Below are 10,878 nucleotides of genomic sequence, written 5' to 3' on the forward strand. Positions count from 1 at the left end.
TATGAAGATAAAAAATATATCTTAGATACTGGAGCTTTAATATCGGTGAAGCGTGAGAATAATCCAATGGAACAAATAGGATACAAAAATGTAATACTAGCAGATGGTACAATTCGTAGCATGGCAGTTCACAAGGACAAACAGGGGATTCTTTATATAAAAGGAACGGAGAACTTAATCAGTTTAAAAGACTTAGTCACACTAACAAAGGACCCAGCACTGCGAGTGAGTTTTCTAGGTGAGCTGGATATGACCAAACTCGTTGAGGAACAGCTGGAGAAATCTAGTCTAGACCCAGACAGACTCAGAAAAATAATAGAGAAAGGAAATTGGGCTACACATAAAAATGATTGTGGTAGAGTGAAAGAGCAGTACATGATCAGAGGAGCCATGCCTGCAAGGGAAGCTCAGTATCCAATCAGAGAAGGGAAAGATGAGATCAGATGCACGCTCAGTGAGCTCTGTGACAAAGGGATAATAGAGGAAAAGGAAGTATTGTCCACGTGCCTCCCTATTCAAGCGGTCCCTAAGCCTGACGGAACTTACAGACTAGTACACAACTTAAAAGGGCTAAATAGAGTGTCTCCACATGACGTACGAAAGACATTTGACCCATACATGCAGCTCCGAAACATGCCTGTTAAAAAATATAAAACATGCATTGATCTGGCGAACGGTTTTTGGTCTGTCCCTCTAGCGCAAGAAAGCCGAGCTAAAACAGGGTTCACGTTTGAGGGGAAATGCTACGAGTGGGCCGTCTTGCCTCAGGGATATGTAAATTCGCCCAATGCGTTTCAAAGCGTAGTACAGTCGTACCTGAAAGGATTACCTGTTGTACAGTATATCGATGACATATTTTTCACAGATGACGACGAAAGTGAGCACCTGAAAACCTTGGATGAGGTGGTGACCCGATTGACATGTGCAGGTTTCAAACTTAACTTAAAAAAGAGTCAACTAGGACGCACAAAAGTTACGTTCCTCGGATTTGAGATATCAGACTCGGTGTCAGTACCTTCTACCTATTTGCAGAACATAACGCCCCCACATGACCTACTCACATTGGAGGGTGTTATCGGTCAACTCCAATATATATCCAGCAACGTTCGTGAGTTCCGGAGTATAATTGACCCTATAATGTCACTTAAAAAGGGACTCAGAACGAAAGTAGGCCAAAAGCTAGTGACACACAACCGTAAACTGAGTTCACAGGAACTTGAGACTTATCAAACGGTGATGGATAAAATAGGAGCTAATCTGGTGAACCTTACGAATAGAGAAGACAGTGAGCCACTGGCCATAAGAGTAATCGTAGGACAAGACTTCACTGAGTGCCTATTTCAGAACTATGACAGCAAGGGTTTAATAACATGTAAAGGTTATAAGCTCGCACCAACAGAGAGTCGTTACACGCCAAGTGAAAAAGTGCTGACCACGCTGATGAAACACAAAGATATGATGTTCGCTCTGGCAGGATCACAGAAAATCGTAATTCAAACCACAGATTATATGATCAAAGAGCTCAGAAAAGACCTACTGCCACAAGCAAGAGCAGTGATGCCAAGGTGGGCTAAATGGGAAATGCTTTTAGCAAATCCACAGATCCAAATAGAAGGGGACGCAAAATTAAAACCTGCAAAGAAGGAAATCTCTAGGCCCATAAACCCAGAAGCAGTTTACTACACAGATGGGTCGAAAAGAGAGGGGGATGGAGACACTTGCAAGTGGGGGTTTGTGAGACAGATAAGAGACAGGAAATACCAGCAAGCAGGGCAAGTGATCGGTTCGGCCCAAACAGCAGAGCTGACAGCAGTGGTAATGGCACTTGCTGACGCAAGCAAACTCAAGCTGAGAGCAGTGAGATTGGTTACAGACTCCAAGTACGTGAAGGATGGTTTAGATGAACATCTGCCGTTCTGGGAAGTTAGAGATTTTCAAAAGACTGATGGGGAAAAGCTTGAGCATGCTGATTTGTGGACACTTATCTCGTGCTACTTGAAGAAATTAAAAATAGTGGTAACACATGTGAACAGTCATACAGGAGGTGTAGGAGCAGATGAGCTGGGAAATGCAGAGGTGGATGAACTGGTGCAGGCTCGAGGTTTGTTCCTACCTACAGCGTTCTTACAGAATAGAACTCCCGCAGGTGATGAAGAGCTAGTCATCCATGCTCATGAGGTGTACGGACATGTAGGAGCGCAGCGCTTACGTGAGATTTTCAAAAAGGAAAAGATTCATGTACCTAAATTAAGAGAACTAACAGCACAAGTGAAAGCTAAATGTGAGCAGTGTAAATTAAAAGGAGGTGCTCAGCCAGTACATTATGACCAATTGCCCATCACGTGTGAAGAACCGGGTGTGCATTTCAGCACAGATGTAGGAGAGTGTGCAACTAGAGGAGTAAAAGGGCATAAGTTCTTTTTAGTGATAAAAGATAATGGTCCAGGAGATCAGAGCAAAGTGGTACCCCTAAAACGAGTAACAGGTAACACGGTGAGCATGTCTTTATCTCTACACCTGCCCCTGACCTGTAAAACACTTCGTTCAGATGGAGGACCTGAATTTAAAAATAACAAAGTTGCTTGTCTGCTGGAGTCAAGGGGTATACAACACGTTTTTTCTATCCCATATGAATCCCACACAAACGGAGTTGCAGAAAGAGCAGTTAGGACGGTAAAAAATCATATTCTTACCAACCTAGACTCCCACTGGGACACTCCCGAGGGAATTTCAGAACTGAATGTCATTCTAAATAGGAGCAAACTGAAACGAGCAGAGAACGAAACTAACCCGGAACCCGTTTCTGTGTTACAGAAGGGGCAAACCATTTGGGTCAAGCGGGGACCAAACCAGAAGGGAAATTGCATTAAACATAACGTGAGTGGACCGCATCAAATACATAACGTAACAGGAAACGTGGTTGTAACTGAGACTGGCATGCGCATTCATCCTCATCAAGTTATAAGATAACTTCTCATAAAAATACTTGATTGAAAGCCATGGCTGGATTAAAACCTAGTACTGGAATGGATTGCTTGAACCTGGTTAATTCCGGCCTGATCATGGTGTCAAGAGGAGGGTCTGTCGCATCCTGTAAGGTGGCCATGTTTCCTAGTTTCACAACTTCCCCAACTGGTTACCGATACGCTCAGTGGAGGGGTTGGATTCCGGGAACATGTATTATGTGTGGAAACCATTGCTCCTTAATTAGGTGGTCGGGGCTCCGGGAGGAGAAGCCGTGCTACCTGGAAAGGGGCGCTGACTTGCATCTGGGGGCATTGGAACTCTCTGCCCCAATTAAGATTTGTTTTTGCAGAAGCTGCTTGAGACATGAGCCTGGCGTCCGCTCATGGCAGGTGTGTGAGTGCACACATGGAGGCGAAAGCAAAGAAGGTTGCTGCTTTATAAGACATGGCATTTTGACTACCTGCTTACCAATATGCGAGCCCAGCCTGTTCTATGTGGGAGAGCTGCTCAGGGACCCTAGCCAGGTGAAAACAGTTAGGGACTTGTGGGTGGAAGCGTACCCATTCATCATCAAGCATAAGACTAGAGAAAGGGGACTGGAGACGATTCAGGCTCAGTCCCGCTTCAAGTCTATTAAGAGTTTGATCTTGGGACAGCAGTTTGGGACCCTGGCTAATGCATAGGAAGCAGGTACACAACTGGGGTTGAGCCGAGAATATAAAGATGAGAGGTGGGGCACCTATCTGGCAGGTGCACTTGACTGGCACACAGGTTTGTCCATGCAGGAGCCTAGAGGAATGTGTAAACGGGTGACCTCATGTCTGGTTGAGCTAAAGAGCCTTGGACCAGAGGCAGAGCGTGCTTTCATGCCTTATCAGCTGACATTGATAGAGGCGATAGACCCGTCTGGTCACATTTGTGGCTCAGCTGTTAACATTGCCACCACCCGAAAAGGAGCAGATTATTGGCCGAAGACTTACGGGACGGCGTATACTAGGATATCACGTAGGCGGGTCCCAGGTCTGACACGGGTTAATTAGAGTAGGGCACTTTCACTTCCTGCTGATTTTTATGCTTCTGTTTTGCAGATGTTCTCTTCTCAGGAGCATAAAGGGGATAGTAGCAGGAAGCGGAAGGTTGTCAGGTATGCATCAGCTTCGGCTGGAGTTGATCCCGAAGACACACAGAGAAATGTAAATAATCCAAAAGGAAAGAATTGGATGAAAGACTGGACCAGAATGGCCTCCTTCATCCTATTCGAACTAAGCATCATAATATTGTGTATAACAATAGTGTATGGAGTACATGTATATCTTAGAACATATCATGTGTCCTCGGTAGCCTATAACATAACTCATGGGCAACCGCAACAATTAAGAGGACGTTGGAACATGTCCAAAATAAGGCTGCAATGGCCTAAGGAAGACTTTAATGAGAATATAACCACCTGCATGATAGCAGAACAGATTGGATTCAAGATTTGCAGTGTAACAGGGAACAGAACCGGCTGCCTGCGCTTGTCCTGTGGGGAAGATCATGCAGGGGACTCGGTTGTGGCTACACCCTCTGTGACCGCGCCTTCTGCAACAGAACAGGAAGTTGGAAATGACCCGATGAACAATGAGACCCACCCATGGGCAGAGTATATGTCCATCATGCTGGATCAGACAGGATCAACAGAGCCTAATCAGTCCTGTCAGGTAGTATTAAGAAAGAAGAAAATCTTGGATCAAACTTCAGGTGAAGTAGAGCTGTGGGTGTACAAATACTGTCTTAAAGATGATTTAGACAAAGGACACAACTTCACGACATATAAAGTGATAAAAATAGAAAAATGGTGGCCGCATAGAATTGAATATGGGTGCTTCCAAACCAGGGACACCAGCCTTAGTTCCTGGCAAACAGGAAACGTTACGTACTGGTATCAAAGGATGTCGAAGGGGAGAGAAAAAAGGGAGAATTGTCCTACCCCCCCTCCTAATACTACACTGAAATATGATTCTTTATCTGTGGTGGAGGAAAGTCACATGTGGCAGAATGTAAAAGATAATGTGATTAAATGGTTATTAAGAGTGCCCCCTACAGTAACTGGTCCCATGGAAGAGACAGAGGAAAGTGAAGAAACTGTTCCTCTCTTTGTGGAACCCGGGGGGAGAAACAAGAGGTCTGCCTCACAGGATCTAGCTCGACTTTTACGAAAAGGTCACAGTGAGTACGCGAATTACACAGGATATCAAAATTATGTAATTTCCATTAATAGTACATATTTTAATTGGACCTTTTTCAGCCTTCACAATGAAGTGAGCCTTCAGCCTCAGGGCTGGGAGCTGCATAAGGTAATACACACTCTTTATACTGAATGGATATATCAGGTTCCTAATTTCAAACATCCAGGCGTAGTGCAATGGATGAAGAAGAATCATTCTGATCCCACTAATTTAGATACAGGGTTCCATGCATGGAACGAAGAAACCAGGAGGTGTTTAACTAAAAGGGCTAACGATAGTTCTTTATGGCAAGATGGAGAACCACTTAGACTAAGATTAACAGGGACATATTATCAGAAAGGTACAGCCACACCTGATGATAAAATCGAGGCTGATTCCATATTCGAAGCAGTAAATGAAATGATTAGACCAAGCCACAAGAAAGATTTTTATCACAGTCCGACCTGGGCAAGAAATTACACATTAATGCTTGAAGGATGTCAGGCTGAAGTCTGTAACAACACTAAGGGGTTAACTAGAAGGATGTGTATTTTTTGGTATTCACAATTATATGGATTAACGGTAGGGGGTTTGCGTCCTGACACATTAGGAGATCGGGAATTTTTTAAGCCAAGACCCCCTTATTTAAATATAGCTACTTTAGGAACTGGAGATTTATGCTATAAAGTCTTACGTGGATATATGCAAAGAAATATACCAGAAGATTATAGGTATTATAGAAAAGGTATGTATGAGACGTATCCTATGACGTACTGGTATGGGGAGGGATATAATAAGCAAAAATATGATTATTATCCCCAGGACACAAGGATTGAAGCAGAGACCTTTGAAAGAAAATTAATAGGAACAAAGACGCTAGTGTTGGAGGATGGACAGCTCAGAGTTAAGACAAATTGGTTTACAGTAGATAAGACAAATACGTGGGAAAAGAATAATACGAAAACGGGAAATGGCCTTTTAGATCGCATAATGATTATGGGTGATAAGGTTGGAGACTTGGTGCCGCCTGGGTTTACGACCCCTGGAACAACTAAGTGGGGCGCTTTTAGTTTAGTGAACTTTAATTACTTTAACGGATTAGGAATAGATCATCATGTGTGCTTTAATGAGCCCAGAATAGGGAAGAATCCTCAACCTGAAAGATATACAATTGACCCTGACACGCCCAAAGAATTTCCTAATTTCAGGGATTATTCAAACTGGGACCTACGGAGCGGATATTGCTCTCCATTCAGACGATCTCTTGACCAACAGGAAGCGGAGTGGTTTGACTACTTTGCATATGGGATTAACGGCACGCTAAGAGGAGTAAGCTTGATTGTACGAGGAGTTGGTGAAATATTATCTGACAGTGTGGTACAGGTCTCAAATAATGTTATACAAGGAACAAGTCATTCGATTGAGACGGTCGTAAGAGGGGTACGTGATAATATAATTGCTCCAGTCTGGGACGCGTTGTTTTGGCCTCTCTGCGCACTTGGGTTAATGGTAGGAATGATAGTTTTATTGGTAAGCATGATTTTGGCCTGCAAGCATGAGAAGTGGCAGCTGAGAGGGAGGAAGCTACTTAGAGATAAGGGACCTGGTCAGCAGGAGAATGACAGACCAGCAGGAAAGGCAGGAAATAATGACATCATTCCTTCTTCAGTGGGTTCTATTTAATACAGGGGGTGCAGCACTGACAGCTCCAGCCTGGTCCTGACCTGTCAGTTTGAACAGCTACTCTAGTAAGCAGCAAGGATGAGCCAGCAGTTTCAGTCAGAGCAAAAACCGATTGTAGTGGCTGGATATGAGGTATGTCACGTCCTTAAGATTACCTTTATGCTTTTCTTTTTACTGTTAGCTCAGATTAGAGACATCAATATTAGAAAATTATTAATATACGCAAGCATCTTTGCATTTATGAATGTGACCAGATGGTTGAATAATGATTTTATTACTAGTGCAAGCTTATTACCATGGTTGTACAGTGATGAAATGCCAACAAGTTTAGTGATAGGAGGAATGATTATTTGTTTGCTTACGGCAACGGGGGAAAGCTTAGCGTGGTGTATGAAAGCTCACCTGACTATTATTGCAGCCTGTACAGATTTTTTTATCATAATCACGGGCCTTTGTGCAGTGATGACGTTGTTTTACAGTTCACAGGCTGAGTGGGGAAGATATAAGTCTATGGTTATACTGGTTGCTCTTGTGGGCTTCAGTGTGGAAATACTCTCTTGGTTTTGCCAGGAAGGTGCACTAATTCTGTGGGGCGTAATTATGTTTATTCTAGGTGGACCCGGACATGCAGCGCATTTTAAAGGGACTAATCCCAGCTGCAGATGCACCAGTGCCTATGTCCAGGGATACCGTGACTTATGTGTGCACGGTGAAACTCAGGGGACGAATGATGGGCCCGCTGAAAACGATCGCTCTTCAATGTGAGCATTCTGCAATGTTTGAACAATGCATGTGTTGCAGGCTTGTTGCGGAATCTCGGACCGCATGGAAACGGAACTCCCAGGGTCGTTTGTTGAGGAAACAGACGTACTAATCCTAACTTCACCTGATATTCAAGAGCTTTTCAGGGAGAGCCACGAGGAGATGCTGACAACGGTGTGTCCAGTCGCCGTGGCTGAAGATGAAGCGGATTTGAACAAAGCTTGCCAAACGAAGGAGGCTGTATTAGCAATAAGAACAGCTTCGACTCAAGATCCTAACCCTAATAATGTGTACATAATCCCTATGATTACTTGTGATAAAGCGCAAGAAGAAACGTCCTCCCCTGTTCAGCGGACCTCAAGAGGAGAGCTGAAGTGGAAGATCAAGTTTGAAAGAGGATGTTATTACATGGGCCAGAGCAAGCCCTTAGATTGCTATCAGTTCATGAATATGTTGTCTGTGAAGAACGGATGGTTTGATCCTGAGATCAAAGTCTCCTATGGGACAGCTCCTCTGTTAGAAATGAGAAGTAATCCCCTGGTGTTTAGCGCAAGTTTTCCACCAGGAATGCTGGGGAAGCTCCCGTCTGGGGAACATCAGGTCACGGACCTGTCGCTGTTTTACCTTGGAGAAGAGGTTCCAGGTGAGAGGAAGAAGTTTCGTGGTTATATTACTACCAGCAAAGGTACCCTGTGCATGCCGATTTCTGACGATGGCATAATGATGAGGAGAAGAATCGATGTGGAGGCTACGGTTCAAGCTCTGCGTTTCCAGCCAGATCCGGATAAGATGGATACCAAGTTCCTGAAGGCTTGTGTGTTCGCATTGAAACATTATGGTCCCCTACCACGATTTAACTCGCAAAGAGGATGTCGCATGCTCCCGAAGATCAGAGCCACAGACAGAAGTGGCAAAGGAAGAGGACACAACGGGAGGGGCCACATGGAGAGCAAAGATAAGCGGAGCCCAGCGGAGCCTGCTGATGCGAGTGAAATCGAGGCAGGTGAAGACAGGAAGGGAGCCAACTGAAGACAGCACCACAGGATGTGAAGCCCCTTTGAAGACAGCTCGAGCTTTAGAAGGATCTGAAACCGTCCTACAAATGATAAATGATTACTTTGTTTTACTATCTTGTGACGCAGATGACTAAAGATTACATTGTTTAGTTGTCTTAAAGTTAAGTCATATATACGTCACTCTGAAAAAGTGCTTGTAACATGAAAATGCTATACAATGGAAAATGCTTTGCTTAGCAGTTTTTAGAACATATATAAGAACAAGTTAGAAGGACGCGAAAACGCACGTATGTATGCATGCAGGTGCGCACGCAGCGCGAGGTCACGGCAGACGAGAGACGGAGAGTCTACAGTAGCTTTTTCCTCTTAGATAGTTAGACGCAGCATACTCATAAGAGGATATTTAATCTTGGATTTACCCTTTTATATCTTTTGAATTTTGGAATAAACTTTTTTGAAAAAGGATTCTCATTCATTGGATTTTAAGGGACAATTTAATCTCTTTGAGTGGGAGCTCCGGCCCTGGCCTAACAGGAGTGGAGGTAAGCCACCTTATTGCTTGTACCTGCTTCACAGGACTTGTTTTTCAGGGTGTGACAGATTAATAAAAGATACCTTAGGCTAATGGGAGTTTCATCTCCCCCTCTCTCTTGAGTATCGGGACATGCCTAAGGGTGATAAGCCATGATAGTTCGTTGGTTCAAACAGGCTCTTTTTGCACCAAAAAAGTCTTTGTTAAGCGTGGGAAGGAACCATTTCAAAGGGTGGATTAATTAGATTAATTGATAAATCTATGTTAGCCTGATCAACTAACTGGTAATCATTTTCTAGTTACCACCGCCCACTTTGCTAACAAAGACGCAAATTAACCCTGATAGGACCCAAATAATAGTCAGTAAGATTGGCCAACTCTGAACTACCGCCTCAGTATCCAAAACCACTGGATAACAGGATTTAAAGGGGAGTGAATTAATACAGGAGAACAAGTACGGCAGTTCCATTCCAACCTTTAAAATAGGAACAAGTTCTAATTGAGAAAGTCCATCCCAGGATCTGATACAATAATACTCACCTACGGCCTCAACTTCTCTGAGAAAGCAGCGTAACTCGAGGATCTAACGGAACCTCTTAAAGGGCACGCTCGCATCAAAGCAAAACGCGCCCCAAGGAGAGTCTTGCCACATGTCAGCACTCGGTCTGACTGAGCGCCTCCAGGAGAGACGCCCAAGCATGACGTGCCCGGAGGAGCGTCTTGACACATTTCTCCTCTGGGACTGACTGAGCGCCTCCAGGAGAGAGGCCCAAGCAAGACGTGCCCCGAGGAGCGTCTTTCCACATGTCAACACTGGGTCTGACTGAGTGCCTCCATGAGAGAAGCCCCAGCAAGACGCGCCCCGAGGAGCGTCTTGCCACATGTCAACACTGGGTCTGACTGAGCACCTCCAGGAGAGAGGCCCAAGCAAGACGCGCCCCGAGGAGCGTCTTGCCACAAGTCAACACTGGGTCTGACTGAGCGCCTCCAGGAGAGAGGCCCGAGGAGCGTCTTGACACATGTCACCTCTGGGTCTGACTGAGCGCCTCCAGGAGAGAGGCCCAAGCAAGAAGCGCCCCGAGGAGCGTCTTGTCACATGCCAACACTGGGTCTGACTGAGCGCCTCCAGGAGAGAGGCCCAAGCAAGATGCGCCCCGAGGAGCGTCTTGCCACGTGTCACCACTGGGTCTGACAGAGGGCCTCCATGAGAGAGGCCCAAGCAAGACGCGCCCCGAGAAGTGTCTTGCCACATGTCAACACTGGGTCTGACTGAGCGCCTCCAGGAGAGAGGCCCAAGCAAGACGCGCCTTGAGGAGCGTCTTGCCACGTGTCAACACTGGGTCTGACTTAGCGCCTCCAGGAGAGAGGCCCAAGCAAGATGCGCCCCGAGGAGCGTCTTGCCACGTGTCATCACTGGGTCTGACTGAGCTCCTCCAGGAGAGAGGCCCAAGCAAGACCCGCCCCGAGGAGCGTCTTGCCACGTGTCACCACTGGGTCTGAGTGAGCACCTCCAGGAGAGAGGCCCCAGCAAGACGCGCCCCGAGGAGCGTCTTGCCACATGTCACTACTCGGTCTAACTGAGCGCCTCCAGGAGAGAGGTCCAAGCAAGACGCGCCCCGAGGAGCGTCTTGGCACATGTCACTACTCGGTCTGACTGAGCGCCTCCAGGAGAGAGGCCCAAGCAAGACGTGCCCCGAGGAGCGTCTTGCCA

The sequence above is a fragment of the Nothobranchius furzeri genome, unplaced genomic scaffold, assembly GCF_043380555.1.
Source record: "Nothobranchius furzeri strain GRZ-AD unplaced genomic scaffold, NfurGRZ-RIMD1 Scf049, whole genome shotgun sequence".
Taxonomy (NCBI): domain Eukaryota; kingdom Metazoa; phylum Chordata; class Actinopteri; order Cyprinodontiformes; family Nothobranchiidae; genus Nothobranchius; species Nothobranchius furzeri.